The sequence below is a fragment of the Anneissia japonica genome, unplaced genomic scaffold, assembly GCF_011630105.1.
Source record: "Anneissia japonica isolate Jap-2015-1 unplaced genomic scaffold, ASM1163010v1 scaffold3436_len560460_cov161, whole genome shotgun sequence".
Classification (NCBI taxonomy): domain Eukaryota; kingdom Metazoa; phylum Echinodermata; class Crinoidea; order Comatulida; family Comatulidae; genus Anneissia; species Anneissia japonica.
In genome coordinates this window covers 106,821-133,079 of record NW_022751570.1, presented here as the reverse complement: position 1 = coordinate 133,079, position 26,259 = coordinate 106,821, and the positions used below count along the sequence as shown (strand labels likewise).

The following is a 26,259-nucleotide window of genomic DNA, read 5'->3' as shown; positions in this document are numbered from 1 at the left end:
TCTAATCTGAACCGTAACTTCCTTGGTAAGTTTAAAATCAAATAAAATATTATGCTCATCTTAAACACCTTCTTTACACTTACATATTCTTTTATCTCTGTCTATTCGGGACCATCTACCTGTCTTAACTTTTAGATAGTGAGAACTTAAAATAAAACGTGTTAAAACAACTCGTTCATTTTCTTGAACATCCTTACATAAATAAAATTGTGCTTGTATAAGTTCAGGATTAAACGCTGTATACTGATTAAATCGCGTTGTCGTTTTATCCACAATACAAGTTCTCAGGCGCACTATCTCATCATGCAACGTACCTAAATCTGAGATTACCGCATTTATATGTCTTAACATGGGTGAATCCGACGATTGACACAAACTTGGAACGGTAATAAGTGGAGCATGAGGATTCGGATTATTAACAATATTACGCTTTAACCATCGTTTTTGGGCATCTCTCATTCGAAATGCACAGGTTGGCATGTCTGCCTCAATCAAACATAATTCATTGGGGGGTTTGCATTCTTACTCCAAGAAGTTGTTTTACAACATTCATATACAAAGACAGTAGACATGAGTTTGCAAACCCATCTCCTAACCATGTTTCAATATCGTACAATAATGACGACATTACTGCTGACTCAGCAATTCTCTTTTTAAAAATGAATGGTAAGTTAGGATTTCTATTTTAAAAAGCACCAAACTTAATTGTTCCCTGACTAGTTATTGGGGATCCTAAATACATATATGTTTCAAAAGACTCAATTGTAATATTCTCAACCCTTATTGTACTTTTATCTTGTTTGTTTCCATTAGTAACAAGTAATTTTGTTTTATCCTGATTAATCTCCATACCATAAGTTTGACAATATTCAATCACAATTTTTAGTTTATGAAAACATGAATTCCTCGTCGATGATATTAGAACTGCGTCATCCATCGTCCATAAGTATGTGCAAATGATTAAGGAAGGAATCGGCTGGTGACGATCCTTTAACCATTAGAATTAAACGATCAACGAAAATAACAAAAAGCAAACATGAAATAGGCGAACCTTGTTTAAAACCAATGCATGGTAATATTATCGCATTACCTAACAGGAACAATGTACTACTATATAATTTATGCAACATTCTAATCATTTTATATCCGCATCCTAGATCTTGCAAAATCTTAAACAAACTACTCCTTGGTACTTTATCTTATGCCTTCCGAAAATCTATGAATAAAGGAAACAATTTACACCGTGTTGTTTTCGCATAATCAATTAGTAAACATAAGGTCATAATATTTTTCCAAACACCCTTTGCCCTTTTGGGCCCCTGTTTGTTCATCCATAGGCTTATACCACAAAACAAGTCTTTTTAAGCAAAATTTCAAAGAGTTTAGTTAGTGCATCGGGGGAATACTACTGTAATTCCACGATAATTGTTCGGATCCATACCATCTCCTCGCTTAAAATAAATATTAAGGAGGTCAATACATTAAAAGTTACAAACGAAAAAGTCCAGGGTATACACCGTTTGGTCTTGCAGCTTTGTCTTTCAATGATCCTATAGCTAATAATATCTTATCAATGCTGAAATCGTCGCCAAGCACAGGTATATACGGGGAATTAATTGGTTCGTCAATATTTTCAGTATTATCCGGACTAAATAAGTTCTCACAATGTGCTTTAAAAACACTATCTGCTAGACGATCCTGACATTCGTCGATGATATCCCCTTTCCAATTAATTGCCTTCCAAAATGTTCTGCTATCATAATTTTCACACAAATGTCGCCACCTGGATATGTTATTCTTATCGCGTATATGAGTTAAATCTTTATCTTTTGCTTTGTGTGAAGCATCTATGACAGTATTGTTAATAGTGTCTATTGCAATGTCTACAACAAGATTCGAATTTTTAACATCTAAAGACATGACTGTTTAAAAAGCTTCACATTCAATTAGTGCATCCTTAAAATTATTGACAATAATAAACCTTGTAGGAACACACTTCCGCGATTGTCGCAGACAGCATGATACTTCACCAAAGTTCTTGGTACGATCAAGTAAACATTTAGCTTTATTAGACCAATGTTCTGGTGTATCTAACCCATATGATACTAATGCGTGATCTGAAGGGAGATCATCTGTATTAATAGAAAACTTACGATACTACGAGACGCAATAACATAATCAATTACCGAAGTCCAGTTCTGACCACTGCGAATCGTCATCTTATTGTCAAAATTATTCAAACCGTTAATTATCATACATGACGCATCTCTACACCAGTCAACAATGTTCCGACCTCTGTGATTTACAATAGAGTCTTGACTTGGGTTATATACATAATTATCTCTGTCATGCGTTAACGTTGTTGCTAAATTACCTATTTGTCCGTTCAGATCACCGCTTAAGCACAGTCCACTTTCACCTCTATCCATAAGTTTAGAAGCTATACTAGACATCATTTGAGCGTCAAAGTAGGGAGAATCCTGAGGAGGGATATAGCAACCCGCAATCCATAAATCGCCCAACGGCTGCAATTTCAACCAAATATCATCAAATTGTCCGAATTCGAGTTTCACAATACTGTTTACAAGATGGTTCTTTATCAATACTGCGCATCCCCCTCGATGCGAATTTGCTTTAGGTTTATCACGCATAACTTGAAATCCAGGTACATCGAATCAGCAAGGTGTTTTTAGCTCAAAAATGAAAACAATATCAAAGTTACTCAAAATGTTTTGCGATCTACAAGAGTCTAGTTTATCGCGTAACCCGTTAATGTTCCATGACGCAATATTAAAAGTCATTGTGGTCACAAGTGGAGTTTAAAAATGGCTGATAACGGTCAATAAGTACTCCATCTCGCAATATCTCTTTAGATCTTCTGTCATATATGATATTACAGCCTTGGTTTACAAGTTTATTTTTTTCCTCCCTTACAACCTTCCTTATACGAGCCTCTTCTTTACGAAATATGGGGTGGATATCTGGTTTTATGTATACCTTATAGAATGTATCACCTTTATCTTTTAACTGCTTTGCTTTGCTAAGCACTTCACTTCTTTCAATTTTTTTAAGTTTTACTAAGATAGGACGATTCCATCGCGTATATTTCTTACCGATTCGTTTCACATCACATACACAATCACGTTGCACACCAATTTCTTTAAATACTTCTGTTATCGCTTCTGTATCATCAGTATATGTATCTTCTCTAACACCAGTAACGATCACATTTTCACGTCTACACCGAAAATCAATCTGCTCGAGAAAGGTCTGCTGTTGCTTAACAACTTGCTTGAGAGTTGGAACTTCTTCCTTTAGTTCACCAATTTCAGCTAACCTATCTAACATAGAATTTTGCGACATTCTCGGGCCTCTAATCTCAAACAGAATTTCAGTTAACAAATCATTACCAACATTCGTCGTATCAACTGCTTTACTGATCACTAAAACTTCAACTATATCCGTCTTTGACATCGCATTCAACTTAGACTTAGATAAGCTTTGCAGTTCTGCAATGCTCGATGGCTTAGCCATCTGCGCTGTCTAGCTGTGCAATTCAGCCTAACCTTGATATACAGCCGGCAAGGACCATACGCCGCCAACAAACAATCCAAATTTACCGTCTACGTTGACCTCACAGGGCTTAAATACGTCTAAGATCGTTGGCTTGATGTGGACCTATTGATGAGGACTATTAACAGTAACTCGCCCTAAACATTTGGCCTAAAAAGCAATTTTAAACAGAAAACACGTTGTGTAGTATAAATTTTGAGTTTAAACAGTAGTTTTTAGAATAATTTAGCACATTTCACAGAGAGCAATGGAAAACTCTCGCTATATCTACCGCCACCAACGTGTACAGTACATAACATTTAACCATGACCTGAAGTTTATACCCACTAAATATGATTCAGAAATCACGACTGATTAATGCCACATATATGAAAGAGAATTGCCTCAGCTACAACATACTCAAAGTTGGAAGACAATCGATCAAGAATAAGCCAGATACGCTCAAATGCGCATTTGTTAAAATGACGTCATCGATAATATTCAGTTTGTTGAATTTAGATGGCAATATGATGACGTCATAATGTCCGATCAGCCAATATGAGCTATAAAATCATATTTACAAATTATGTCCTTTCAGAATATGTAATAAAATTGGGGGTCACCTTTCATCCTAAAAAGCTGTAACTGTTTAAAATTAGGCCTGATTTTAGCAAACTTCCCTGTATATCGGCACAAATGCGCACAAAGGTCACAATGTTTGATGCGTGTGTACGGCATTGTTATTGGCCATAAAATGATTGGAAACTTGTCAAAACAATGTCAGGAACCCAAAATGTGACAAAAAAAAAAAATAATTTCTAGCTTCCATAAGTGCTGCTCGCGTAAAAATGCGCACGCGTAGTTTTAAATTTCAAAAAATGTTGAAATGCTCAAAATGGCCTGAAATGTGCTTTGATTTAATCTAAATGTGATTTCGAGCATTTTACAATTTTGAAGTACGCGCGCATTATGATGCGCACGCGTAAAATTATGGTACATTACATTTAACATTGACTTGAAGGTAATGCTCATTTAATACGATTTCGAAATGGCAATTGGTTTAGGTGATATGATCGATAATGTAAAAACGCAAAATTGCGCGTAGATGACGTCACGCATAACTGCGCACTTTGAAAACCTTATTGTGACTATTCCAGGGCAAGCTAAATGTTTGTTGAAGCGTGCATGTATGAATCTCGTGCCAATTTTTAGATATCGTGCTAACAATAAATGGGGAGAAGCTAGAATACATAAAAAAAGATCTCTGACAATAACAAGAGATGATCGCTAGCGAAGCGGATTACCAAATATAATTCCCATTTTAATTGACATTTCGGTTCTATACATTTTCTTTCGACAAAACTATTATACGTTTGTTTGCATTTAGTGCTTCACAGTTTTGTAACAAGCAACGGTTTCTCTTGCTCTGCATTCTCATTTTGTGAAAAAATCACATCTTTCCATTCATGTTGAATGGCCTTTAGCACAATATGATATTCTGATATCCAATTTGATTTAGTAGATAACTTTTCTAATAATTCCTTCAATTGAATAAATCTATTTCCAAGCACAATATCTTTGATTTTTCTTATACCTGACCTTACCCAGTTTCTATACAATAGTGATAGACCATTGTAAGTTATCATTTTATTTCCCCAAATGTTTTGTTCGAGAATTTCATTGTAACATGTTGGGTATTTCATTATAATTTCGTTAAAACTAGTTAACGCCTTTAATACACCTATATAAAAACTAGGAGTACCTTCACATTTTTTTACATTTAAGTGTGACGTATTTTCAATAACATATTGCGGGCCAATTCTGTTAAAATACATAGATGGCAATAGTTTCCACTTAGACGTTTCATCATTGAAAAGACGTCTAGTCTATGATTATGTTGAAAGATTGCACTTGAGACCTGAAGTCGGGTGCTTTTATACCACCATGTTCATATTTGTTTATGAGAGTTAATCTTTTTATTTTTCCGTTTTTTTTATCCCACAAAAAGTCATAGACAATATTGTCAACTTGGTTTCAGACAAATTCGAGGGTTTCTAAAATCCTAGAATTGTATACCAGCTTTGCTAATGCTAATTGTTGTAAAATTATAACCTTTTCAAATAAAGTTAAATTCCTTTTACGCAATAAATTAAGAATATGTTTTAAAGATTCGATTTTTTCAAACCATTTTTTTTTATTACATATAGATTTGTCATGGCCAACAAATATTCCAAGAATTTTGAAACCACTTGTCCATTTAATATCAATAACATTTCCACAAAGCTGTGGTAAGCATCACCTTCCCAAATGAAATTATATTCATTTGTACGGTCTTTGGTGAGGAGGGACTCCTGAACAAGAAGGATATCTACATTGTTGTTTTTTGCCCAACTAAATATTTGTCTTTGTTTTTGTTTTTCTCAAAGACCTCTAACGTTTAAAGATAGTAAGTGTAGGTTTGCATTATTTCTAATTTTGCCCATTGTAAACTTAGTTAAGTAATATTTTTACACTAGGATATCAAAGGTAGAATGTTAGATACGCTTATTGTATTCAAGTTGATTTGCTTCCTTTTCTCGACAGGACTTGGTGATGTCATCACTGCTGCATTACCAGACTCACACATGGTGTCCTCTTTGCTGGATTTTGTTTCTTTTTCTTTTTCAGATTCTTTAGTGTTTTTAGTTGACGAAGCAGTAGACTTAATGAAGGTTGTAATACTTTTTTGCACTTTGCCTTTTGTAGTAGCATTGGTTATGTTGGTGTTTGGAACATTATCAACCATGATGTCCTCTTTTCCATTTGCATCAACTGTGTCGCCTTTGCTGCTGGTAGTTGGTTCGTATTCGCTTTCATCGCTGTATCCAAGGCTCCATCTGGAATCATTATCATTGTTACATTGATCGACTGGTTGAAGAAATGATCTTGTTTTATCTTCCTCATCATCAACTTTATCATTCGTCCTGCTAGTTGTGTTATGAGACACATTGTTGGTGGAAAATCTTTCTCACTATCATCTCTAACAGTATTTACAGCTTCTCTACAAATCCTCGCGATATGCCCTTCCTTTCCGCATCGGTGACATACATACGGTCTTTTATTTGGACATGAGTTAACTTTGTGCCCAACGTCACTACAATGAAAACATCTGTTTTCGTCAGGGCTTAACTGATCTTTAAGAAAGATTCTCGCGCGAAAACCGTTGATTATGGTGAGGCGTGGCAAGCTACATTTTAATAGTCAACAGTTACTGATCTGTCACCGTTGATAAAACGAGATAATTTTCCATGAATGCGAAATTTTACGTACTGTATTGTTCTAATAATTTTACATCATAAGTGTTGCAAACCGTTCCTAATTTCGTCGTTGTGCACTGATATTGGAACATCTTTTACTAGCACTCGTATGCCGTTGTTTACTGGCAGATAAGGATTAGTATCATGTACTGTAACGTTTCTTTCATTCAGATTAAGACCAGCGGTAATAATTTTCACCCTATCGGCATGGTTATTAATATAAATTCTCCACAAGTTCTTTACTTTTTTAATTCCAATTAAATTTTCTCCACTTATTACATTACGCGTACGTCACTATCTTTAAAGAAGATTGGCTTCACGTTAGAGAAGTTTTGATCTCTTTGTTTAGATGGTATGACGTCCTGCCTTTTGTAACCGCTTTCAGCGTTGGTACCTATGCTGATTACGTCATCACTGGGTGTTTTATCACCATCATGAATATGTAGGTGTTTGCCTTTGTTAGTCCCGTTGGTATGGTACTTATTCGCCATGTTGGTTGGCCTTCTTATGTCAGTCGGCCTAGACATAATTTTCTTCACAAAAGGCTGATCTCGATCAACACTGAAGATTTAAAGACAATTCTACTGGAGCCTTATCTTTTCAAGAAAGTATTATACTTACTCAAAATACAAAATTTATCTATATGGATAGATATAAGACTATTTTACAGAGCAGCAGTTAAACTATACCGTAGCTAAGTTTCACTACGCCCTCTCTCTCTATTTGCAGAAAGTTAACTAACATAAATGGTGACTTTATTTCAGGATACTCAAATCTCGGTTTCTACTGTTAGTGAAAACTGAATCCGGTCAACTCAATCATTGTATTAGAAAACCATAATGTTTGTTTGAAGACAAATATGTGAAGGAACAGAAAATTACCTGACATTCTAAGGTGAATATAATGTTTTGTTTACGTTTTATGTTTACTGTTCTATATTATTATTAACAACATTCTATAGATGATGCTGTAGTTACACGTGAGTTTAATCAAATAATCAAATATAATGTGTATGTATTTATTAGGCATATGGCCTTAAGGGATATTGAAATTGTAATGTAGGCCTAAGCTGTTTTGAAACTGATCATTTTCTTTTGTTTAAAAAGTAAACTGCTGTTCTCTTATTAGCTACATATATAATAATAATAATAATAGTGTAGTTTTATATAGCGCACATATCCATCTAATGTAAGACACTTTCCATACAGTTGTACATCTATAAATATTTTATAGAAAAAACCTTTAAAAAATAAATTAAATAAGTAGTTTTTATAAAATTGTTTATAGATTTTCTATAGTTTTTAATTTTTTTTACATAAAATTTTCATATACTTCCATAGAGTTTTAATAGAATATTCATAGTTTTTGTAATAGTATTTTTATAGAGTTTTAATAGAGTTTTAATATATTTTTATAGATATTTTATAGTTTTTAAAAATCTATTTTAAATAGATTTTTATATAATTTTAATAGCTTTTTAATAGAGTTTTGATATATTTTTTATAGAATTTTTAAACAATATACTATAGACATTCTATAGTTGTTTTTTTTTAAATAGAATTCTATAGACTTTTGTATGGAAAACCCTTGATTATGAGTGTATCATGTACTGTAGGACTCATTGGTATCACAATTAAAAAAACATTAATCATGTGTATTATGTTTATAATAACCTATTCCGGGGTTTAACAGGTTTATTTTCAGTGCAAAATACTTTAAAGTACACGGCAAACCTCTACGAACACACAGCAAACCCCATCGAAACCTCTTGATTATGACTGTATTATGTACTTTAGGACCCATTGGTATCTCAATAAAAAAGAATTGATAATGTTTAGTGTACATAATAACCTATTTCTGGGTTTAACAGGCTGATTTTCTGTAGAATAATACCTTAAAGTACACCACAAACCTCTAAAAATACACTGAAAACCTCAACCAAACCTCTTGATTATGACTGTATACTGTAGCCCAGGCTATGCTTGGCTAGCCTAGCATAAGGTAGGCCGAAATGAACTGATTCGAGCAGGTCAGTGTCTGTGTCTACAACACCAAATCATGCAAATCCCAACGCGTTATTTGTTTTACCCTAACATTAAAAGTAACTCTGCCTATCTTAATGCACTAAAGCATGACGTCAGATAGGCGTTGTTGCAACCACTATTCATCGCAACACAGTGTAGTTTGAATTGGTCGTCTTACCTTTCTTTTTCCCCTATATATTTTTGTCTAAAACAATAAAAAAAAAAATACATTAATTGTTCTGGCAGCTGCGAAACCAAAAACTCTACTCTGTTCATGTTAACGTTATCTTGTGCATTCGTAATAGAATCAATGCAATGGCTTATAGACGTCGCTAAGAGTCATGAGGCAAATGTGTGCACATATTTTTAAATTTTTTGTTAAAGTATATATTACTTGCATTGAATATGCAATGCTAAATTCTCTTGCAGGCAGGTACCGTAGACGAGCACCCAGACAGCCTGGCTACTAAGACTCGACGATAATTAAGGTAACAAGAGGTAAGAATAACAAAAACTCAACGTCCGCCTGACGTCAACTTTTCTGTCGCCATGATTCGCCAAATCGGTAGTACAAGTGTTGATCACACCGAGTGCGCCACGGATTTGCCCGTCTTGTGCGGACAAATCTCGCGGATCATTTAAGGTTTACTTTCAGTAGATCGCAGCGAAATGGCTACTCTGCTAGTCACTACACCTCGATCCATACCCAAGTCGTCTGCAAGTGATTTTGCGCCTTTCTTGCAGAGGATGGATTCCTCCAAGCTACCGTGCAACTTGTCTGCACGGGCAGGTTTTTGGGGCATTTGCCCCCCCCCCCTTTCTATATCTTGGGCCTCCCGCGTGCAAGGCACCGAATGTATCGTCGCAAACCAGGCGGGATTCCGACTTAGAGGCGTTCAGTCGTAATCCCTCAGATGGTAACATCGCACCACTAGATTCTCAACCTAGCACGTGAACCAACACTCTGAATTTGCGGTTCCTCTCGTAGGATTACTGTAGCCACGAACTTTCATCAGTAGGGTAAAACTAACCTGTCTCACGACGGTCTAAACCCAGCTCACTTTCCTTATTAGTGGGTGAACAATCCAACACATGACCAATTCTGCTTGGCAATGATAGGAAAAGCCGACAACGAAGGATCAAAAAGTGACGTCGCTATGTACGCTTGGCCGCCACAAGCCAGTTATCCCTGTGGTAACTTTTCTGACACCTCTTGCCTAAAACTCACAAAATCAAATGGATCGATAGGCCACGCCTTCACGGTCTGTATTCATACTGAAAATCAAAATCAAGCGAGCTTTTGCCCTTTTGCTCTACGCAAGGTTTCCGTCCTCGCTGAGCTCGCCTTAGGACACCTGTGTTTCCTTTTGACAGATGTACCGCCCCAGTCAAACTCCCCGTCTGACTCTGTCTCAGGAGCTGGTCGCGCGACGAGTCGACTTTAGCGCTAGAATCGTGGACCCGGTGGGCCCGCTTCCCGCATCACCCGATAAGTAAAGAAACGATTAAAGTAGTGGTATTTCACTGACGGCATGGGCCTCCCACCTGTTCTATCTTCTCATCTCTCTTCACAAGGTCATACTAGAGTCAAGCTAAACAGGGTCTTCTTTCCCTGCTAATTCTGCCAAGCCCGTTCCCTTGGCTGTGGTTTCGCTAGATAGTAGACAGGGACAGGGGGAATCTCGTCAATTTGTTATAACTGTACAAAAGCAAACAAAACTCTATTTACTTTAAAACGATTAATTCATAACCGATTTGGCAACATACCAATACATTTGTTAAACAAAATTTTTGATGTAAAAATAGTACCAATATTAATGTATAGCAGTGAGATCTGGGGAATTAATGACATACCAGTTATTGAAAAATTTCACTCTAGGTTTTGCAGATTTATTTTAGGAATAGGCAACGCAGCTCCAACTATTACAGTTATGTGTGAATGCGGGAGATTTTCACTTTCTGTTGCTGGTATTAGAAATGCTTTACGTTATTGGTTACGTTTAATTAATGCAGATAATAACAGTTGTATTTACAGTTGTTATAAATTCCAGTTAAGAAGATTACAGTCGAACGATAAATCTTGGTTATACTTTAAGGAGAAATTATGTTCAATTGGTTTTGGTATAAATTGGTATAAACAATATGTTGAGAACAATGTTGCTTTTATATCTGAAATAACTACTCGTCTAAGTGATATTGAACGTCAACATTTTTATAAACAAATTCATTTATTTTCCATTCCAGAAAATGACATTTATGTTATTTATTTATGTGACATTTAAATATAATTTTACAATCGAATTATACCTAATGCATATACACAATTTTAATTATACACGTATTCTCACTAAGTTGCGTTTAAGAGTCCTTGAATTAGAAATTGAAACTGGTAGATGGACAAAAATTGATAAAAAGATAGATTATGCTAACATTGTACATTAAATTTAGTTGAAGATGAGTACCATTTTACTTTAATTTGCCCTTGTTTCACTGATATTCGTAAACATTAGGCCTATATATTTAAGTACTTTATTGTTAATCCATCCAAAGTTAAGTTTACTCAATTATTGTCCACTACTGATATCAATACAGTAAGTTGTTTATGTAAATTTCTTTATCACTCATTTAAACGTAGAAATTATCATTTCCCTCTGTAAATAGCAATTATATTTTATTTGGGCCGAAGGCCCTATATAAAAGATGAAATAAATGTTCTTGGCCAGTACGTGCCAAGGAACGGAACGAATCCATTCATGCGCGTCACTAATTAGATGACGAGGCATTTGGCTATTCAAAGTCTAAATACTTTATCAGTGATTCCTCTAGGCATAATTGACGCAGGAGCGATCAGCAGCAGGGACGAGTGCCCCACCGTTATCAGACAGAGTACCCCGTGTCTTTTAACAGTGTAAGGGGCACAGCCCGGCTAGTAGTGGGTTCGCAGAGGTCATGGCCTTCTGAAGCTGGTGTGGGACACTGGTCCCTTGATAAAGCATCGTGCGGGCGAAACGAATTATCTGCGCATAAATGAATTAAAAGTATGTATAGAGCCTTTGATGGCTAGTTCCGATAATATTCCAAGCTGGTTCATGGACAACTTAATACCTCCGTATAGTCTCTTGGTGGGCAGAATGGCACCGCTCGCACCAATGATGCAACTTTCGGCGGAAGCAGAAAATACATTATATAACGAGCGATGGATTTCAGGATATCGGTTTTACCGTATTTAATAGGTTTTAATCGGTCAACGTCGGCTAGTGTAAATCGATGAGCCTTTCCTTTTATCAATAGCCACTACATCCTGTCGATAGTTACCTGTTGATGTATGAATTTTTTCTCCAGAAATCTAATGACCTGTTTGCATACTTTATTATGGCGTTCAATTTTGGCATTTCGCATGTGCGGACACCTTTGTAGAATATGAGATATGGATTCAATAGCACCATTACAGTGTCTGCATATGGTATCACAACCCATGAATGCTAGAGTACCCCTACATGGTAGAGTTTTTCCTTTCAATGCTATAGCTTTAGTGTAATAGCTTCCCTTGAGAATTTTAGGCTTAGTGATCCAGGCAGTAGATGCTGGGTGATCGAATGCTTTACAACCTTAGCCATGTTTGGTTATAGCGAAGGCTTGCTGCTTCTCTGTGAGGACTTCAGAAATATGTGCTTGAACAGCAGTTTTATCTGCTTCTATGGTTTGTAGATTGATTGCATTTGCAACTTTACATAGTTGTTTCTGTATTATAATCGGAGGCATACATAGCCTTAATGACAGGGTCACTTGATTTTGCAAGTCTCATAAAGTCATAATTTGTTTGCGGTTAAGTTAATATCAGGCAGTCCGATTCCTCCAAGTGTAGTCGGTAATGTGAGAACGTTCTTGCTGCAAGTGTCTGGGAGGTGCAGAATCTTCCGAACACATTTTTTTATGCAACATGACAGTCTATTAAAAAAACATAGGTGTGGTTACCAAAATTGTGGTATAATCTCGGCAAGACGAATTGGCGGATGATGTCGATTTTTTGATGGGGCTTGAGAAAAGCCTCTTTTACACCATTTAACATCGTTGTGTAGTCTTAATGCTATTTAGAGCCAGGAGTGCCACGTGAAATTTTGATATGATTTCGTACTCCGATTTGCGACAAAAACTTCAGCTACCCGTATTTCTCGACTGAGACGTCAGTGGGATCTGTAATTTGTATGGCAAGGAGTTGGTGCTACTCTTATTTATTATTAAGCTAATTTACGCCCACAAACCTTGTAGTTATTAATATTTTAGTTATAATAGAAAATGTCTATTTTTTGGTGACGTCACACTCACAATATAGTTAGCATGCATACGTCATAAGCTAGATTACGTCACCTTTTGCTGGTAAGGCAAACTTTCCCGGCGTGCTTTTTCGTTGATAAACAAACACCACTGTTTGCACATGGATGCCTTGCCTAGCTAGGGCTACAAGAGACGCATTGTTAGCTGGCCCCTGCTGCAACTTAATTTTTTCTTAGTTTTTTTTTCTTATTTTAATTTATTTTTTTCGAAAGTGTACTTTTTATCACATATACTGTACTTTTCTATCACTGTCTACTTAGGCCTAGGCCTAATACAATACAGACGTTTGCTAGGCAACAGAACGTGATTGCACATTCCTTCCCAGGTGTTCATGTAGCATTTGCATATTGTTAGCTAACCTTGTGTGTATTCCTTTGTTAAAATGTGTACCGCGTACTCATTTTCACAAAGCATTTGGATCCCCTCCTAGAAAGAGGAAACTTCAAAATATTGTCTCCATATCTTCGCTAATTAATCACCATAATTTAGCTTACACTTATGCATGGATGGAGCACTTAAAATGCACAATAATCATTTCACTACCCGACAAACCCCGAACTTTATTCATGCATTACATAAATAGTTTCATCTTGCTGACGTATTCCAACATCACTGGCGCATGGTAACAACCAACTGACTGCAGACCATTTTCGGTCACACATTACCCTCCATAACGTAGCACCCCCTAGTTTTGTCACCTCTGGTTGGCCTTTCCGGTATACCCGAACTTTTGCCCAAGATAATTTGTGGTCTCGCCAGGGGGAAATACCGGCATTAGTCTGATCATTCACCTTCCATGTAGACGTAGTTACTGTTAATAGTTTCGTGATATTTCGATTCCGATACGGTATGTTACGGTGGAGCCTAAGACGCCGATTTGTTCGCATTTATTGACATGTGTCTGTCATTGAAAAATTCTTTGCAGCATTGTATGAGCTTTGCTAAACCTTCTTTACTCTCGGTGAGGAGAATGAGATCTTTAGCAAATGCGAAGGCGCTGTGCTTATAATTAAAGCAGTTCATACCGATATGTGACGGTAGACTATCAAGTAGTTCGTCCAGGATAAGATTAAAAAGGAGTGGACTGAGAGGGCATCCCTGCTTCACGCCAGATCTCATCGGAATGGGGTCTGATAGAAAGTTGGATAATCTGAGCCGTGTCGAATTCCTAGTATAGAGGTCTTTGACCACAATTCTGAAGTGATTTGGCACGTTGTGTCTCCTTAAAGCATGGACGATAGTATCATGATGAATCGAATCAAATGCTTTTGCAAGGTTAAGGGACATTATGTAGTGTGAGCGATTGTTATTTCTATAGTTAATTATTCCAGCAGTGTGGTGTTCTCTAAGCATCTATCAGTAGGGATGAATGCTTTCTGTCTGTTATGGATAATGGTAGCGTCTTTCATAGGAAGTGTAGGATCTTAGTATATAGCCTGAGTAGATATGACCCTATAGTGATAGGGCGCCATTTTGAAGGATCATCCTTGGCAGGTTCTCATTTAGGCAGTATATTAGTATAGTTGGTTCGGAGAGCATCCGGGATTCTACTCTTCATTAGCCATATGGGGAAAAGTGTAGCCAAATCATAAAATGGGATACGGGAATAATCCTTGTAAAAAATTCGGTCAGGACCTGCCGACCCGTCCCTTTTCATGGATTTTAAAGCCGTAGTAACTACTTGTATGGTTATTGGTGGAGATAGGTTTTGTGTATCCTTATCATTACCGTACATTTTCTTAGGTATCAGCATGTTATCTTCGAGAGGTTCTTTACTAAACACTTTAGTGTAGTGTGTGAAAGGGTTGTTCCGTCTAACAAGTTACGAGCCAAGGTCCGTTTATTTTTACGATAAAGTTCCTGTTGAATAGAATATAAAATTTTCTTCCGTTTCCTTTTGGACAGGTTTTTGATAACAGGGTTGTTTTTCGATATGCAAGTCATATTTCGGGTTTCCTTTCCTCCAATGTTTTCAGAATATTGGTATAGTCTGGAATATTCTTGTCCTTTACGCAGGCGATTATTTCAAGTGTATGTAATTGTAACTATGATGTATTTCCCGTTTTGATTGAGTGGGTGTGCTCATTTAGGTATTGGATCATTCCAACATCATCCAGATCGTGTACAATAATATCATTATCGACAGAGGTATCGGTAGCCCGGATATCCTCTGCTTTGAAAGCAATAAAGGATTCTTTATATGAGTGTTTTCTTCTTTGATATTTTATAGATTCTATGCTTCGGTTAGGCATGGTCTCTTTTGGCCTTGTTAACGAATTATGTTTTCGGAGGTAGAGAAGCCTCGATTTTTTCCATAATCATAATATCTTCCGAAGGCCAGGTATTTCTTTTCTTAGATTCATCTTGAAAATTTATTTATTTTTATTTATTTATTCAAGACTCAACAGTGTATCAAAAACACCAATAACAGAGTCGCCATAAAAATATACAATATCATTTATTAAAATATATAATTTTTTTTTTTTTTTTTTTTTAAACGTAAAAAGCATGAAAAAAATAATATATTAAAAACCGGTATTTAGTATAAGATTAAAAATAGAAATATTACAATTAAAAATATCAATATTAGGAAAAATTTGAACTAGATTATTATAAGAAAGTGCAACACGACGAAAAATACCATTAGTACAAACATTAAAACGAGAGTACGGAACTTTTAACAAATTATTGGATCGAAGCCTGCGCACAGGAACATGAAAATAAAAATTCGACACAAGTGTAACCCAGGTTTCGTCTCTGAATAATATATTTATTCTTAACAAATAAATATGACGGATAACACATTAAACAGATAATTAATAATTAAGATGAAGTTTATTTAATTCAATAACCAAAAAATTAAATTGATAATTCAAACATAACAATATAGGTAAAACATAAAACATTAATTAAGGCGCCAATGGTTTACTACAGTAGGCCTACTTGGTTTTATTTGGGTTTCGCTCTGATGCATCGAGGACTCGCTTCCAACGATGAGTCTGTTTATCGTAGGTCGTAGTAGACAATACGTGCGGCTGTTACCGTATCTATGAGCACCCACTTCTGGACTGATCAGAGATAGCCTTTCCCTCATAAGTTCTTTACCATTTGTCTGCGCCAATTAAGGCAAATATCCAGGCTAAAATAGAGAGGTAACAAAATACTATACTGTATGCCTAAACAGTTAAATGTAGAGTATCTCTCTCTACAGTACTATCAATATCTGTGATAGCAAATAATTAAAACAGCGGGATATAACATAGGTCTACTGGCAATATTGTAACCTTAGGAGCAAACTTAACCAAAAAAGATAAAAGTAAAACTATAATACAATCATTGTTGTCTTGAGTAATGACAGGTACAATATGGTTATCTTTAACTAATAGGATTATCCCATGCCCATTGGAATTTAAAAGGCATGAGCCACAATGCATAGAACGTTTCCTATGTTTGTAATACAAAAGTAAATTAAACTACATTCAAACATTAACGGGCTATGGTAAATCATAACTGTAATGATTTTAAGGTACAGTTACTACTTCTCTATAATCACTTCAACCCATATTATTTCGTTAATATCATCTTCCAGATGAAATAGTCTACGACTATTCAATCGGTTTGAGATATACATAAGAACGCCTCCTCCACGTCTGCCGTCCTGCCTATCACGTCTATATTGTTTGTAGTCGGGGACCGCAATTTCTGAATCAAGAACAAGGTCCTTCAACCAAGTCTCCGAGAAGGATACTACATCGTAGAAATTGTTTAACATATATGTCTGCATACTTGAGTGCAAAATATCCATTTTGTTTTTTAGACTTCTAATGTTCTGGTAAAACATAGAGATATGTTGCTTACCAGTCTGTTTGCCTTTTTGTCCACAGACCTTCGAGTTTGTTTGTAGTGGTGGGCCAGGGTTTATTTCGACATCTCCAAATTTAGTCAGTTTTGGTTGGAACGATGCACAGCATGAATAATTTGAGTAGTAACTGACTGACCGACCAGAGAAGCACCGTGATCCCGTAACGTAGACTGTTGCTTTCGAGGATGGCTTGTGGTGACACATCACGCTGTCATCCGGGTAAACGTTGGAAGTTGGCCTCCGGAAAAACAACAACAGCGTAAATATTAGTATTAGCAGAAAAGCAGGCATTATCTTAAGAAATATGCTTGATCGAGGCAGTCTAACAGGAGCTTTCAAAGCTTAGATCGATATTTCCGTACTGGTGGTACCAACCGGCAAACAGATTGAAACTCCAAGCTCCAGCCCACGACAGTAAATCGTAACTCCGGGTGGCGGGCTAGGCTTCGGAAAGAATCCAGGTGGTGCAGGGCTTGGAGCCTTTCAAGTCCAGTAAAAGTACAATGGTTTTAAATGGTTTCAGGCCTGGCAGATCCTTTACAAAAACGATCCACAATCATGTATAAAACTTCTAAAATAGCAAAATATATCAATAATCAGGGTCTCCAACTTTAATCTCAAGACAGTAGGATCAGATTTTGGTTAAAAAAAAAACAATTAAAATCGGGAAATAATAACGTTAAAACTGAGAGCCATTTACGAACGACCGATCGTGACACGAGTTAACTTGTTCAGTTAACATGAACTCTGACATATGTGTCTTTCAATATGGAGTCCTAATCCGGAAAAAGTGGAAAAAAGACTTTATGCAGGAGTTGCATTTAAATTCGTTCAAAACGGCTGCAATTATGCCGTTGCACTTTAACAAATGACAAGAGATCGATCGGATGAATTAATATTTTCCGTGGCATTTCGTACATGAGTAATTTATCGAGAACTCATGGTCTCGGGGGTGCGTTGTGGTGTCGTGAGTATTACAGATTTGTCCGCACAATTAAGAGAGTCATAGTTACTTCCTCCGTTTACCCGCGCTTTCTTCACTTTGACATTCAAGCACTGGGCAGAAATCAAATTGCGTCAGTGCCATGGTTTCGGACGTCGCAATGCTTTGTTTTAATTAGACAGTCGGATTCCCAGTGTCCGTACCAATTCTAAGGTGGCTGTTGGGCGGCGGCAGAAGCGATCCCGAGAGACCGCCAACCCAAGAAGGTCCACGGAATGGGCCCGGCACAACAGGCCTCGCTCAGTCACGGCACGCGCCCGGTCCCGCTTCACTCCCCGGCCCGACCGACCCAGCCCTTAGAGCCAATCCTTTTCCCGAAGTTACGGATCTAATTTGCCAACATCCCTTACCTACATTGTTCTATCGGCCAGAGGCTATTTACCTTGGAGACCGGCTGCGGTTATGAGTACGAGCCGAGGCGAAAATCAGTCGGTGTCCCTCGGATTTTCAAGGGCCGGCGGAAGCGCACCGGACACCGCAAGAGCCACGGTGCTTTATGGGCCAGCAGCCCCTATCTGCGCGCGAACCGATTCCAGGAAAGACAACTTTTCCCGGGGCTCCCGCCAGCGTCTCCGAGTTTGTTTGTTTTGCAGCACTGGCTGCGCGAGGCAGCGACTTCCGCCTTCGGGTTCGGGAATATTGACCCGATTGCCTTTCGCATAAGGGGAGCGACCCACGAGAGGCCTACGCCACCGCTCTGAACGAAACTACCCTATAGCTTAGGATAAACTGACCTATGTGCAACGGCTGTTCACATGGAATCCTTCTCCACACTCGGCCCTCAAGGCTCTCACTTGAATATTTGCTACTACCACCAAGATCTGCACCCACGGCGGCTCCACGCGGGCTCGCGCCCTACGCTTCAACGCTCACCGCAGCGACCCTCTTACTCGTCGGGGCTTACCTCCCTGGCGGGGTGACCTCATCTGCCCCGACGGCCGGGTATAAGCGGCACGCTCAGCGCCATCCATTTTCAGGGCTAGTTGATTCGGCAGGTGAGTTGTTACACACTCCTTAGCTGATTCCAAATTCCATGGCCATCGTCCTGCTGTCTGTATCAACCAATACCTTTTCTGGGATCTGATGAGCATCCCCATCGGGCGTCGTAACCGGGCGTTCGGTTCATCCCGCAGCGCCAATTCTGCTTACCAAAAGTGGCCGAGAGTTGGACTTCTTACCAATTTAAAGTTGAGAATAGGTTGAGGTCGTTTTGGCCCCAAGGCATCTAACCATTCGCTTTACCAGATAAAACTGCGTTTTAGCGCCAGCTATCCTGAGGGAAACCTTAGAGGGGACCAGTTACTAGATGGTTTGATTAGGCTTTCGCCCCTATACCCAAGTTTGACGATCGATTTGCATCTAAGGATATCATATACCTGTATAGATTTGATATATAGATATATTATAATATAATCGGTTAATATTTTTCAATTGTTTGGTCCTTACCTAACGGATGTTTTCCAGTTTTTTGTATATGGGGTGTATGACTTTTCCCCTTAATAACACCTCTTAACATAGCTTTTAATATTTTACGTCTTTCAACACGATCAGCAGGAAGGGGATCCTTTTCGTTAAATCTAAAAGATATGTTGGAGTATGTATTATACTTTCTTATCTGAGATTAATCAGTGGACCTTTCGGTTTTTGTTAACCGTCTCGGTATAAAATTAATGTATATGAGACCTGATAACATTCATTTTTCTATAGGTGGGAGCATGTTTACCTCTACTATTAATATAGTCTTGAAGACAATCTTTATAATCTTCAAACAAGCTTCATCCTTAAACATTCCTAGAACCTTTTTATTTACACCTGTAGGTATCCCCGACTGATGACCTTTATAATTTGACGTATCGAATTTATTCTCGACATCACCCGATATATCTTTGTAGAAATCCTTAGTCTCAATTTCGTATATTAAGGAATCTGTATCCGTAAATAACAATTTTGCTTTATCTCCATATTTAGGTTTAATATAGTTGTAGTGAAAGTCGTACATATGATTTTTACTCAGGTCTAATATAGAGAACCCTAGATATATAGGTTTATCGAATATTAAATTAGTCTTTTTCATATGAATCGCTACGAGGTTTTCGTTAAACTTAGTAATGTGATCAAAGTTTTGTTTTTGTGTATGTTTCTTTTGCAGATTGTTCGATTCATTAGCCTAAAAAAATCTTTTTCAAACTTATTTTTTGCTTGAGATCTCATTTTGGTATGAAGATCTATTTATTCCTTCCCCCAGGGAGATTCTTTAAAACTTTTAACCCAATGTATTTTTTAAGTTTCAATCCCAGACTCAAATAAAGTTTTAAGGTTTCATGATGAATGACGTACTTACGTACAGGGATACTTTTGCCAATTTATAAAATCTTCTTCGATCACCCACTTAAAGTCTCGAGTTGGTAGAGGTTAACTAATAGCTAGTCCGTACAGGTTGTTTGCATCTAGGTACATCAGGTACTTGACAGTTTTCTTTGAATTAAAGTTATCTCTCAAGTAATGATTAATTCCCTCTGCATACCTCTTAAGTATAGTTGATATACCTTCTCGGATACCCTGCTCTATTATTAAGTACATTTCCGGATCGCTTAATAATTCCAATTCAATCATAGTCAATTTTAAACAAGCATCCCAAGCTAATCCCGGAGCTGTATAGTGGTAGGAGGAATCCAGTTCGTATATTTGTTTAAAGAGCTCCTTAAAGCTATTCCCGACATCCGTTAATAGCAAGACGTCCAACTTGAGATATAGATCGTGATACTCCTTTATGATTTTTATCCCATATTTTACAAGCGTGTTTGTAGTCTTCATCCGATATATATTTTTTTGTTTAATTTAGAATAGAAAGCTTCTTTAGGAGGAAGTTGGTATCTTTAAATTTTTCAAAGCCTATCATATAGTCGTAGTCATCAATTCCATATCCTCGTACTTAAAATGCTTTTTGGTCTCAATCAACCTTTCATCTGTGATTGACATGGTTTATCCTTCCACTCGCAGTTTCTGCATTTTCCGCAAGGAGTGATATCGTGAGAGATAATTTTCCTATTTTTACCTATACTCATTCCTAAACATTTAGTTGGATCACAAGTATCACACTTTCCGCACTTGACTAAATTTTCAACTAGTTTGTCTAGAGATGTCTGCATGAGTCTAAGTGTATCTATAACTCTAATTTCGTGTTTAAATTCCTTTTCCTTACCTTTTTTATCTTTAAAATTATCAATTACATACCTTGAAGAAACCAAAATGTATTTTTCTTTATTTTGAGGGATGATTTTAAGATCACCTTCACGATTAGCTAGATCCGTAATAAAATGATGGATGTCGTAACCGGATAGATTGTGAAAGTATATAGGAGTAAACTTTGGTTTTTAATGTTACACGAGTTATGCGCAGCACCTCTAATATCACCTGTATAATGGTTGTGATCTCGGAACTTAATATCTTCCGGATCATAAAATTTTCCAGCACACAACCAACATATATTGGAATTCTCATATCTTTCTATATCTTCCTTAGTCATTACCCTCTTTTCAGGAGACTTGTATTTTTCGTAGAATCTCCTAACATCATCATTGCATGCTTCTATACATTTATGGTAAACGTCATCATCTTCCGATTCGGCTGTTATTACAATATGTCTGCAATCAAACTCTATCCCCTTAGCAACTATTGGATATAAACAGAATCCGATGGTTTATGTTTTTGAAACTTTTTTGTAAAGGACTTATCTTTAACCCCAGTTTCATCGCAAGGTATAGGTATGGTGAAAGCTTCACAATTGGCAACTATATTAAGAGGGTGACTGGACATCTTGTAAAAGTTTTGAAATTTAAGATATTATCTTTCGGTGGAAGGGTTAATACCGGTTTATGGTTGTCAATCGTGAAAAGTTTTTAACTAAACAATAATGTTTATTATCCTCTTCATTTATCAGTAACAAATCAACGACTTTTTTTATTGTTAGAATTGTCTGGGATCCTTAAAGAGACTAGTATAACTCCATTTTTTCATCCTCAAACTTGTATTCATATCCATATACATTAATATAAATTCCAAGGTTATTCTTTACAAATCGTTTAATCTGATTAAAGGGGTTGGAAAATCGATTCCGTCCCAGTTAAAAACTTCCGCTTGTTTTCGTAATTCATCAGTAATTCGTTCAGGATGGTTATTTGTAGGATTAAAATGTCTCGTTAAGCTCTACCTGATACAATCGTTATCATTTTCATTTTTCATAGTTATAATAGCATTTTTATTAGCCAATTGTTTAGGAAGTTTAATGTACGATGACCCTCCCAACGGATTATGTTTTACACCTTTTTAAATATCCAACCGGAATGTTGTTGCTGACGATTAGCGAAATTTTCTTTTATTCGCTCGCACCTTTCACTATACATTTTTAAGATCGGTTCCTTTGTAAATTTCGTGAAACCTAGAATGGAAGGCTGATAATGATGTTTCTACAGTAAAAGTTTTTAAATCGACAACCCGTTCTAGCATTACATCGAGGAAGATTTAAAATTTTGTATTTTTGTTTTTCTCAAAGATGTCTAAAACATATAACTCTTTTGTATATCCAGATAGGTAGAAACATCAACCCTAGACCGCCCGCGAATTTTAACATCTTGTACAAATCCATTGAAGGCCCCTCTGTAACAACGCTATCTTCCAATTCCTTCTTTATTCGACTCTGACTTATCCTTTCTCCCCGTCTAAGTCTTCTAGTCATAATCTCATCTTGCGTATCTAATCTACGTCGCTCAGCAGCCAATTTTTCCATCATTCGTTTAAGAGATGCCTTTCTCTTCTCTTATCTCTTTTTCCAATCCTTAAGAATTTTATTTTCTCTAGCCTTGTTTTACTTAGACCTTTTGTTAATGTGTTAATTTATTATTTTTTTTCCTCATATATAACTTCTTAAACTTGTTCTTCCGTGATATCAGGATTAGTCCTAAAAAAATTGGATACCCTCTGTCTCATGGACCTAAATCCACTTTGTATATATTGATTGGTAATATCAGCACCGCTCTTGAAATAATCATATAACGTTTTAAACAGAAGAGCCATTCTTTTATTATCTAGAGATTTTTTTACAGCCAAATCAATTTTTCCCCTGTTGCTACTCTGTTTTTCAAGAGTTTTATCGTGACGAGCTCTCTCGCTATCTCCTCCTTCAAGTCGTCTTCCAAGTATATTTGTACCTGTGAAGGCAACCGCATTGAGTATAGTTCCTCCGACCATTATTGCAGCTGTAGCCATTTTTTTTAGTGAGAATAAAAATGTATTTTGGAAAATGAAAAAATATACCTTAGGTCTTCAATAGTTTTAACTTAGCCAACTGCAGTATGTTTCCCAGTCTCCAAACCCAATTCAATAGGGGCTAGAAAGCCACCGAAATAGTAAAACATCTGACAGGTTAAAGAGTCTAGACAGCTTTGAATAATGGGATTCTGTTCGATATTGTCAGCTAAATGTTCAATCTGGTCTGTTGACATTTTTTCGAGGTCAGCTATGCTATAATTTTTACCTAAATATTGTTTAGCTTTACCTCCTGGAATAACTTGAGCTAGTTTCTCGTAATGCAAGTTCGAATAAATCTCTTGTTGATCATCTTTTTGATCTTTGTGGTCGGAATTTTGACCCTCGGAGAGGGTATCTAGATGAACGTCTATCTCCTTTTAAATAACCATTTTATATTATACGATAAAATTAAAAAAATCAGTTGTTACATATATTTATTAATTAACAAACCAACTATGACTACCACAGCCAGCCATGGCATATGACATTAGTACAAAAGAAAGTATACTTCCAATAAAACCTGGAAGACTTGCAAGTACTTTATCCCCCAATCTCTTAGCAAGTTGGCTTTTTTTCCGAACTGTTTTCTAATCTAACTTTTATTTTCATCACCATTATCGGAAGGTATATCTGGCTCAGGTTCCGGGGATATATCTTCGCTACCTCTAATGTAATTATGGACGTTGTTATAGCACCTATTAATACTACTGTAGCTGTTATTGGTAGTCCTTCCTTGCTCCAAATTTGATTTACAACTCTATTCAATCTCTCATTTCTAGCTAAAATATTATACAACCTATTTGTAATTCTAGACATTAAGTTTCTAATTCTTGTTAACAAGCTTCCTCTAGTCGTAACAGGAGTATTCTCAAATTGAAATTGAGTCCTCCTATACCCTTCGGCCCTATCTGCATTCATTTCCTTACCCTCACCAGGAATCAAGGGAGTAAAATCACCATCTAGAGCAGTTTCAGCCTCAAAAGGTACCATTTATAAATGACCAATGGTATCCTCAATCTCCCTAACATCTTATAAATCTTCAGCGGTTGTAGCATTCGATATAATTTGTTGAATTTCAGGGTTCAAACCTGCAAACAATCTAGCTCTATTAACAGAATCCAATATTTGACTTGGCGTTTGGTATGCTAAATCGATAGCAGCATCTGTGTGATGGACAATTTTTTTGACAAAGTATTTGTTTACTATACTGGAGGGTAAGGCTCTTGGCGTTATGCAAGTCTTGAAAAAAAAATCTAACAATTGCGTCAGACATGATCTACGAGACCTTAATCCATGTTTGATGGGAACTTAACAAATCATAAAGCTCTAAATGGTTAACCACAGCATCACGAATACATTTTCTAACAATTTACAAACAACTGACGTCAAACTATTTGGACGATAGTTAAGTGGGTCGTGCAAAGAACCCCCTTTAAATATTGGCGTAATTACGCCATCTTTCCAAATGGATGGCCGGTAAACTGACCAGATTCCAATGTTTTCTCGCAAAATCAAAAACAATGGTAAAGTTAAAGAATTTACACATTCCTTTAAAACCTTAGGATAATGCTGTCTGGACCAGAAGAGGAATTACTCTTCAATTGCCTTAATGCATTAGCAATGTCACTAAGTGAAAAAAAATCAATATTCTTAAGTGGAGGACCAGCAAAAATAAAATCTGGTTTAGGACCATCATTAAGATCTTCTTGGGTAAACACTGACTGGAAAGTTTTATTGAGAATTTTACTTGCTTCTTCATTTGAACTAGAAAACGTACCATCTAACCTCTTAATTGGAGCAACACTTGACTTGACTGTACACTAACTACGAGCATACGAATAAAAGGCTTTATGATTTTTTTTTAACGTTAAGGGCGATATCACTTTCAAAACGAAATTTAGCAGCACGGACAACTGCAACTGACACATTACGAGCTGTACAATATTTCTTATAACGAGTTTGAGAGCGCCTTTTCAAATAACGCTTCCATGCCAGGTTTTTTGCTTCGATTTTTTCTAAAATCTTTCTTGTTACCCACTTTTTCTTCCTTTGCTTGTCAGAAGTAAAGATTTTTACTTGTGGAACAAAACGAGATTTTGAACTTCATCTTCTTTAGTGAATATAAGGTCTAGAAGTGATGGAAAGTCATTACCTCTAAATCCGGGTACATTCACGAACATGTTGGTACAAAAAGTTATCAGTAACAGTGTCAAAGAATAAGTAAGGTTCTGCGATTGATGTAGTATGAACAATTTGTTCTTCCCACCGGATTTCCTTAAAATTAAAATCGCCACAGATAAGAATTTGATCATCTGGGGAGGCACAAACATTATTAATAGTATCTCTAATCGTTTTGTTATATTCTGATAGAGAGTTAGGTGGACGATACATACAACTAACGAGTAGGCGTTTACTACCGAGAAAAATACGTATTGATTTAGATTCATTTTCAGCCCACTCGACACCTACAAAGCCTTCAGAAATGAAGTTCTTCTTTTACCAAAACGGCAACTCCGCCACTACCGTCTGGAACAAGGCGATCTTTACTAAAAACTTCATAAATTTCTGTAATAAAAAAATCATCAGCGATATCCCTTTCTTTTAGTTTTGTTTCAGTAAGGGAGCGTCGCCAAATTATCCTACCGCGGTAAGCCTTAATCTACCGCACCGCGGTAGACACAAGGCTGTATATGCAGAAAATTTGCATATCACATTGCATACAAGTCTACCGCGGTAGATAGAAACTGCCTTAGGGTGTAACCTTAGAACCAAGGACATCAACCTATCAACCTAGTTCTTTAGTAAACAGATTGTGATTAAATAATTACTGAAGTGTGCTCATGACATGATATCGACATATCAAAAGTTAACCTCTTGTTT

The 26,259-nt window shown here is 36.7% G+C and overlaps 2 long non-coding RNA genes across 2 annotated transcripts in view; one reads left to right on the top strand and one right to left on the bottom strand.

Annotated features, from left to right (window-relative positions):
* LOC117121768 overlaps positions 1-26,259 on the top strand; it is a 57,765-nt gene that overhangs the window by 16,802 nt on the left and 14,704 nt on the right. The window contains exons 2-3 of the long non-coding RNA XR_004447621.1: positions 7,613-7,742; positions 9,302-9,370. This is a non-coding gene — a long non-coding RNA (uncharacterized LOC117121768). The remainder of the gene's footprint in view (positions 1-7,612; positions 7,743-9,301; positions 9,371-26,259) is intronic.
* Positions 18,885-26,259, bottom strand: part of LOC117121769 — a 12,782-nt gene continuing 5,407 nt past the window's right edge. The window contains exon 2 of the long non-coding RNA XR_004447622.1: positions 18,885-18,976. This is a non-coding gene — a long non-coding RNA (uncharacterized LOC117121769). The remainder of the gene's footprint in view (positions 18,977-26,259) is intronic.